Source organism: Elephantulus edwardii, unplaced genomic scaffold (assembly GCF_000299155.1).
Source record: "Elephantulus edwardii isolate Elephantulus edwardi_28Jun2011 unplaced genomic scaffold, EleEdw1.0 scaffold00014, whole genome shotgun sequence".
In the NCBI taxonomy this organism is placed as follows: domain Eukaryota; kingdom Metazoa; phylum Chordata; class Mammalia; order Macroscelidea; family Macroscelididae; genus Elephantulus; species Elephantulus edwardii.
The window spans coordinates 29,521,905-29,531,106 of record NW_006399764.1 but is presented as its reverse complement, the minus strand read 5'-3'; positions in this window follow the sequence as shown (position 1 = coordinate 29,531,106).

Sequence of the window (9,202 nt, the reverse complement as noted above, 5' to 3'; positions counted from 1 at the left end):
CTCTGGCCGAGTATGCTCCAGGCTCATCTGTGGATAATACTTTGGAGTTGGATGGTCAGGCTCTTCTCTCTGTCTCTGGGTAGATTTGAACCACTAACCTTTTGGTTCACAGTCAAGCACTTACCTGTATGTGTTACCCAGGGGCCCTGGTGCCAACTTCAATGTAACTGGGAATAAACAAGCAAAGGCTGCCCCTGGATGTTAAATTCAGCACCCAGGCCTGCAGTTCCTGACCACACCCTTGTAGCCTGATGGCTGAGCCTTCTCTACCCTTTATAACATGTGAGATTACCACGGCCAGATCCTGTTCCTTGGGAAGTCTCCTCTCTGATACCTTCTTGTTTCCTTGTCCTCCCCCTCCTGCTCTTGGACATTATTCTGTCCCAAGAAAACCCTGTTGATAGTGGCAGATGGCCTTACGTTGGAGGCCCAGGCCCAGGCTGTAAGTCTACAGAGAAAAAGTTCTATTTGTGCTAAGCAACAGGCTGTTGACTGAAGGGTTGGTGGTTCGTATCCACCAGCAGCTACAGTGGCTACAGGTGGCATTCTCCTCCCAGGGGATTTACAGCCTGGGAGGCACAGTGGAAGGTCAGTTCCAACTCGACAGCAAGGCAAGAGTGAATAAGGAAATGAATGAACCCAAAACACCTCGAAGCTGATTCTGATTCCTGGCCACCCTCGTGGGGTTTCCAAGGTCACAGGTCTTTCCGAAAGCAGCCTGCCTCATCTTTCCCCAGCAGAGAGACTAGTGGGTTTGAACCTCCAACCTTGTGGTCAGTAGTCCAACACACTGGGCACCTGGGATTGATTCAGAACCAGGGCGATGCCCACTGCTGCCCGACTCATGATGGGTCTCCATCCAAGGCCGCACATCTTCTCAAGAAGGGACTGCCCGACCTCTTCCCTTGGAGAGGCTGCTAGGTTTGAACTGCTGACCTTTCTGCTAGCACCATACATCCTCTGCCGCCAGGGCTCCTTTGGGGCCCGGTTTCGCCATGGAAACCCCACTGGACAGTTCTGCGCTCTCCTCCTGGGCCACTCACTGCGAGTTACGAGTTACGTGGGCTCCCCACCAGCAGGCTTGGGGCTCCCTCCTCAGACAGACGTCGGGGATGAGCTGAGTTCCGTCCAGCCTTCCTGTGCATCCTTCCAGGAGGCGGTGACACGGTGTGTGTGAGGCCCAAGCGTCCTGTGATAGCGTGTACGCGGCCCTGACTCCAAAGCCAGGTCTCCAGTTTGTGGGTGGACAGCACTCGTGTAACGTGTTTTCTATCAGGAACTTAATGTTTTGTCCTGGTTGCCATGGTGGCCCTGCTGACCCTTAAAATTTTATGAACTTGAACTCCCTTTAATATGCAGATGTGGTCCTGAGCCTTTCAGATGAGGGGAGGGAGTGAAGACTGGAACTTGGGGCGGGTGAATGTGGGGTTTGGGGTTGTGGAAAGTCCTGGCTGGACATTTTCTTTTTAAAAAAACACTCCTGCTTCTAAAGGCAGCAGAGTGAGGACAGAAGACAGCGTGTCCCTGTGAACAGTGCTTGACTGAGAACAGAGCGGCCTGGCTCGGAGGAGGCCTGGTCTCCAAGGGGAAGTGGAGGTGGGCCGGGGGCCAGTCCCCTCCCCCACAGACACATCCAGGCGTTATGACAGCCACAGAATTGGGGACAAGTCATCGTTTCCTGTGGCGTGGAGAACTCCCCTTTCTTCCCCAGCACACACTAAAAATAGTTTCTGAATATTTTGTAGATAAACCTGTTTTTTCATGTCTTAGAGTTGATTCTAACTCAGCAACACTGAAGCATGGGACTGCCCAGTACGGTTCTCCGAGCTGCACATAAGGAGCTGTGCTGCCAGCTCAAGGGCAGATGGTTCAAATCCACCCGCTGTTCTGCAGGAAAAAGATTGCTTCTTTAGGAAACTCATTGGAGAGACAACTGTGGGTCAGTTTTGACTTGATAGGACATGACAACAGCAACAACAACGAATCTCTGTTGAAGACGTTTATAGAAAGCCTAGGTCAGCCTGCTTTAGAGCATCTGGGTGGGTTTGAACCAGCAAACTTTTGGTTAGTAACAGATCACTTAACCATTGCCCCCCTCCCCCCGGGCTCATTGAAGATTCAAAAAAACACACAAAAAAACAAAACACAAAACCAAACACAAAGCAAAACAAAAAAGCAAACCACTGTTGCTGAATCGATTTCCATTCATGGTGATCCCAGGGACAGAGTGGAGTTGCCCCGTCAGATTTTACAGGGTTCCTCCAGAAGCAGAAGAAAAGTTGAGGGGCTCCATTCACCAGGTTCAAGGTTAGCAGGGGAGCTGCCGCCCTCGGAGGTCATTGATCCCGCCCCCATGCTCTGTTCCTACGCCCATCCCACCCCAATACCAACATTTTGTTAGTCCTTTGAAGAAGAAAAAGAAGGACTAGAATTGTTAAGGGTACCATCGAGGGTGGGGAGGCGGAACACTTTGGTGGTGGAGTGTGTTTTATGTTGCACTGCTAAAGGCCATAGGTTCGAATCCATCAGCCACTCCTTGGGAGAAGGACGGGCAATTCCTTCGTGTAAAGATGTACCCCTCAGAAGCCCATTGGAAGGTCATGGTCACCATGAGTTTAAATTGATTTGAATGCTGCAGATGTATGTTAAGCCGTATCCACATATCTCTTTGCTTGAAACGTAGAGTAATTTCTCATTTCTTCTCCTAAGTGTCTTTATATTGCGGCAAAGTTATACGCTGGAACCATTAACTGTTAGATGGAGCTGTCACCAGACGTGAAGAGGGGTCTTAAGAGACCGGGGTTTCAGGTCTCGTCTTTGAGACGTCCTCAGACGGTGAGACTTTGCCTCGTTTACGTGGGGACACGTCATCAGGGAAGCATTGCTAGACAAGGATGCATGGCTGAATGATGGCTGTGGTTAGGTGCTGACTCGTGACCATGGCTCGCAGCAACCCTGTGAAGCACTGATGGGAACCTCGCTCTATCATGTAACCTCCTCACCATCTTCACCAGGCCCAAGTCCAATGTCGCAGCCACTCTGTCAGTCCGTTCTGGAGGCTCTTACTCCCCTTTCTGACCCTCCACATTCCCCATCATGATGCCTTTTCCTGATGACTGGCCCCACCTAACAACATGTTCAAAGCACATGGGATAAGTTCCACCCTCCTTCCCTGTAAGGAGCACGTGGGTAACCCATCTCTGAGCCGATTTGTGTGTTCTTTCGCAGTCCACAGGGTATTCGGTACCCTTTCCCAACACTTCTCAAAGGCATTGATTCTCCTTCGGTTTTCCTTAATAAAGTAGGCCAGTGAACGAGGGCGATGTCTTTCATGAGATGGATGGACAACAGCAAACATCCCAGTAACTGATCACGCAGATGGAGTGGAAGTGGACAGCGTTCCTTCTGCGAGTCAGAACCAGCCAATCAGCACCAAAAACAACCAGTCCTGAACTCAGTGGCCAGTCGCATTCAGAATAAAATCCAGGATGATAGAGCATTAAACCATACAACTTAGCTTCAGGACCATACACTTCCGAAAAGACTTTAAAAGCCCATCAAGTTCAACAATGTATCCAGTGGGTGTTTTTTTTTTTCAGCTTTGGCTTGACTACCTCTTAGGTTCACATCCTGCAGAGACCGTATCACTGAACACATAGGAAATAATTGCCCATAAGCTGCTTCTCGGGCATCTCAGATTAGCCTGTTCAAAACTTAAAGCCTGGAATAGCCTCGTGTGGCTGCTAGGTGTGGCTGAATCGGGTCCAGCTCGTAGCTGAGCTGTGGACATCACACAAAGCGCGGCCTCGTCCTGCACCGTCCGCAGAGTCCTTGCTGCGTTTGAGACCATCACTGTGCTGGTCGTCTCAGTGAGGACCTCATTCTTGTTGATCGCCTACTTGACCAGCGTCCTTGTTTCCCGGCGCTGTTGATGCTTGCCTGGGACGCTGGCCTTGGGGTAGGAGCGTTGGCGTTGACCTTGGGCGTTGACGAAGGCAGCAGGAACAGCAGTTCTGTCTTTGCTAGAGCTGGTGATGGTCGTCGTGAGGACCGATCCCGTGGGCTGTGACTCCTGGTGACCCTGTGAACAACAGTGCGAAGCCTGTCGGCTCCCTCACCGTCTGCAGCGTCTCGGCTGTGCTGACGCCCATTGGTGCAGACTCTCTGTCAGTCCATCTTCATGATGGTCTTTCATTGATCCTCTCTCTCCTTTGCCATGCATGATGCCCCTTTTCAAGGTCTGGCCTCTCTTAAGAAGATTCCTGAAGTTTGTGGGATGAAGTCTCACCGTTCTTGCTTCCAAGGAGCACTCTGGCTTCACTTCTCCTGAGACCGATTTGTTTGTTACTTTGGTAGTTATTGTTGTGAGCTGTCGAGTCAGAACTGACCCATAAGTGGCCCTCCAGCAGATTTTCAAAGGCTGTAAACTGCACAGGAGAAGATTGCCCATCGTTTATATGTTGGACCATTGATAGATTTGAACTGTGTGCCTTTGGGATTGCAGCACAGCTTCTTACTGGTGGGCTCCCAGAGCTTGTTGTTGTTTTTAGGTGCCATTGACTCAAGTACAACCCATAGTGACCCTATAAATGATAGATCTGAACTTTGTCCTATTTATTCTGTGCCTTCCTCACACTCCTGACACCTTAGAGCCCGTGGTAACAGTACACCTGGTCGAGGGTCTTCCTCTCCGTCACTGACCGTCTGCCTTTCCGAGCATCATGTCCCTCTCCAAGGAATAGCACTTCCCAGCAACATGTCCAAAGTATATGAGGCGAAGCCTCATCATCTTTGCCTCCAAGAAGCATGCTGGCTGCACCCTCTCCAAGATCTCAGTTCTTTTGCTGTCCCTGGATGTTCAGTGCTCTTCTCCAACACCACGGCTCAAATGCATCAATTCTACTTCTGTCATCCTGATTCATTGTCCAGCTCTCAGAAACATAGCACATGTTTGGAAAGACCATAGCCTGAATCAGACACACCTTAGTCCTCAAACTGTCATCATTACTCCTCAATAATTTGGAGAGGAGAGGTCCCTAACTGCAGACTTTCCCAGTGCAGTGCATCTCCTGATTTCCTGACTGCTGGTACCAAGGGTGTTAATTGTGGATCTAAGCAAGATGAAGCTGTTGAGAGTTTCAGTCTTTTCTTCTATAATAATGTTGCCTATCCGTCCAGTGGTAAGAATGTATCTTGTTGACATTGAATGCAGTCCATATTGAAGGCTGTATTCTTTGATCTTCTGCAACGAGTGCTTCAAGTACTTATTTTAGTGGTCCATATATTCAATATTCTTCAGCAACACCATAACTGAAATGTATCAGTTCTTCTTTGATCCTTAGAATTCACTGTACCGCTTAGTACACACAAAGCAGTCTAAGTATCATGCCTGGGTCACGGGTACTTTAGTCTTCAGTGTGCACTCCTTGTTCTTGAGCCCTTTAAACAGCTCTTTGGTATCAGATTTGCCTAATGCGACTCACCTTTTGATTTCTTTGATTGTGGGGCTGAATGAGGGTAAGACAGGGTTCGGATCTGTTCTTCGGGTCGTTATGGGTCGTGCTTGACTTGATGGCACCCAGCAACAAGAACAGCCACATACTGATCTGGGAACGCTGGTGGCCTCGTCCACAGAGACTTGCAGTCTCCCGTCTGATTTATAGCCTCAGGCCCCAAAGGAAGTTCAGCTGTTCTTGGTTCAGACTCAACAGCAAGTTCTGTTTTTTGTGATTTTTTTTTTTTTTGCATTTATGAAAGCCAATGGTTTCATTTTTCTTCAGTGGAGCAGCTGGTGGGTTTGAATTTGTCCTACTAGAGTAAAGCATCTGGAACCATCTGTGCTACCAGAAGCCTAATTAGATAGACAGTGCCGTGGAAGTGGTCCTCATTTCCCGCTAACGGCACCCAACTCAGACTAGCCTGGTGTAGCCAACATGCTCCTTGGAGTAAAGATGATAAAGGCTCTTCCCAGGAGAGGAACATCATGCTTGGAAAGGTGGAGGTTTGTCAAGAGAGGAAGACTCTCAACCAGGTGAATTAACATGGTGATTGCTGCAGTGGCCTCCAGTGTGCCAGAGATTGTGAGGGGTGCAGGATAGGACAGGGTTAAGACTCTTGTTCATAGGGTTGCTAGGAATCCTACTTGACTCAGAGCACCTAGCAACAGTTCAAACCTGAGAGCACCACCAGCCTTCTTCAAAGCCATGAGCCACCCAGCCTTCTGCCGCCCGTGGAGTCCTCTGAGTTGGTATGACCTCTGTGACAGGTAAGGACCACAGTGTCCCAGCATGACCACAGTGTCCCAGCATGACCACAGTGTCCCAGAATGGCCACAGTGTCCCACAACGACCACAGTGTCCCAGCATGATCAGATTTCTGCAAGATTCCCGGATGAACATGGTAATACCTGTGAGGCAGTATCTGGAGTTACTATCTGCTGAAATGTGAAACAGGAGGGGTGAACTCCCAGAGGCAGAGTTAAGTGCTGAGGTCTTCATTGTTCCAGCACGTGGTGTGTTACTGTAATACCTATTGAAGGCACTTTCAAGGTAAACCGTAACAGGAAGTAGACAATTTCCTTTGATTCATTAAAAAATAAAGGCTTGTAGTAGTTGGCTTATAGACATGAAAAACATTGGAACTTTCGGAAGCCTTGAACTGACATCAGTGTCCTAAATTTAAAGTGCCCAATGAACTTCTGTGTGTGTTGTGTGTTGCAAAAAGAAAACAAACAGTGTTCTTCCTGCTTTGTTGATCCCAGAGCATAAATAATAACCCAGAGCTGTGGTGCGTTCAAGGCTGGACGTCACCCTCCAAGTGTCCTTGTTGTTAGAGAAGCTGCTCAGACTAAATTGTCTTCCTCCCAGCTGAAGCAGTAAAGCAGGTTTGAGCGAGGCCCTTCTCTCAGCCCCTCCGCAGCCACCTCCTTCCGCTGCCTCATGCAGTGCTCCTCTCCTTAGTAGGATGGCCTGCATTCCTATCTGCATTTTTAAGATTTCTGTGCAAAGTGGATGACACTAGAGAATATTATGCTGAGTGAAATATCTCAGTCACAAAAGGACAAATAATGCATAGGGTCACTATTGTAAAACAGGATTGCCATCAGGGTTGAGGGAAGACTGAGAAGGAGGAGGGGAGGAATGATGTATACTTCATTGAAACAGATGAGGGAGAGAACTGTTTAAAAGGGATATATGATTGGGTATTATTGTCATGACAGGAGTCTAGAGTGAAGGCTGTACAATGCAGTGGACTTGAAGGGAGGTATTGCATAACAATGAAAGAGTTTTTCTTTTACTTTTCAAGGAGAAGAGTGAATTGGCCAAGTGGAGGTGTGGGCAGGGAGAAAAGTGCAACAATGAATGACTGGAAACCCTAAGTCTCTTTAAACTTTCATTAAAATTAATAAAAAAATTTCTGTGCATGAACCCACTTCCAGTATAGATGACTTGTTTGTTTTTATTTATAAATATTTAATTGACTCTCTTCATAGTCCCTGAGTGACACACATGGTGACATACTCCACCACTAACCTAAGGTGCTGGTTCAAATCCAGCAAGGGGAGCCTCAGAAAGGAAATGGGAAGGAACTGGTGTGAAAAACAATGTATTTGAATTCTGCAGATAAACTAGTATAATAAAAAAAGAGAGAGGCCTAGCTGTCTACATTCGCAGGGTGTGTCTGAAAGGTCTTATCCTGTAGCACAGTGGCCAGACAACCCAAGTGCCCATCCAGGAGGGGTGGTGGAGGAGAGGGGGACCCCATGAGATGGATGGACTGAGGCAGTGACTGAGAAAATGAGCCCAAGGGTGACCGGGGTCTGAAGACCTGGTCCGGCCGCAGGGCTCTCAGGGCCCTGCCTTCTGCTGTTGATAGGGTCACTCTCACTCTGAGCTGAGTGATGGCGGCTCACCGCATCAACTCCTTTCAGCTGCAGAAGAGGAAAAGTCGTAGAACTGAGCTCAAACTCGAGCTCATTGTTGTCCAGTTAGATCCAGCTCCTGGCTGACCGGTCAGTGGGTTTCCTTGAGACTGTAAACAGCACTGAAGGAGACCACGCACCTTTCTCCCTTGGAACAGCTGCCGGATTCAGACCACCACAGAGGTGTCCTATCGGGGTTAGCTCTACTGACTGCACCGCCAGGGCTCTCTGACAGCTAGAGCCTGTATCCGTGTCCACATCTGTCTGTCTGTCTGTCCAGCTGCTCATCCATCCATCCATCCATCCATCCACCCACTTATTCTCCATCCATCCATCCATCCATCCATCCATCCATCCATCCATCCATCCATCCATCCATCTCTATGGATGTTTGAGCCTGTGTTTCTTTGACTCCCGCTGCATTTTCCCACAGTTGAGACTTCTTTTCCACCCCCCATGAACAGGAATCTGTGTTATTTTAAAGGAACTTGGTGGTGCAGTACCTTGCAGGCTGGACTGCTCACTGAAAGGCCAGGGGTTTGAATCTACCAGTAGGTCTGAGTGGGGAAGATGTGTGGTCTCCTCTCACAAAGATTTACAGATACCTGATGAGGGATCCCCACGAGTCAGGACCGACTGGACAGCACTGGGGTTTTGGTGGTGGTGTAGTGTGTAAGGTGTTGGACTGCTATCCAAAAGCAGTTTGAACCCACCGGACACCTGTCAGGAGGAAGGAAGATGGGTCCATCTGCTCCTGTTAGGGTTTACAGCCTCGGACACCTAACTCGTGAGGGTGACCACGAGAGAGGATCCAGTCCATGGCCGTGGGCTTGGTCAGTTTGGCTTTGGTGGCTCAGTGGTTTAATTATTGGACAACTCACAGAAGGTTGGCTGTTCAAAGCCACCCAGTGGTCCAAGAGGGAAAGAGGGGCCTTCTCTTGTTGAGATTGCCTCGGAACCGATGGAGGCTGTGATGGCTGGGAATGGCCTTGGATGGTGGGTCTGTTTTGATGGTGGTTCTCTGGCCATGGTTCTTTGTGATGGGCCTGGTACCCGCTTGCTGATACATTTACTTCTTGGCTGGATACTCTTCTAGGGATTTGATTTTTTTTTTAATTTTATTTTATTATTTTTGTGTACGTGTACCGTCAAATCAGATCTGACTGGTACAGGAGGAGATTGTCCCTCCTTCCCCGGCAGAGCATCTGGTGGATTCGAACCGTGCACCTCTGGGATTGTAGTTGCAGCTCCTTACCACTAGGCCACCAGAGCTCCCCTGGG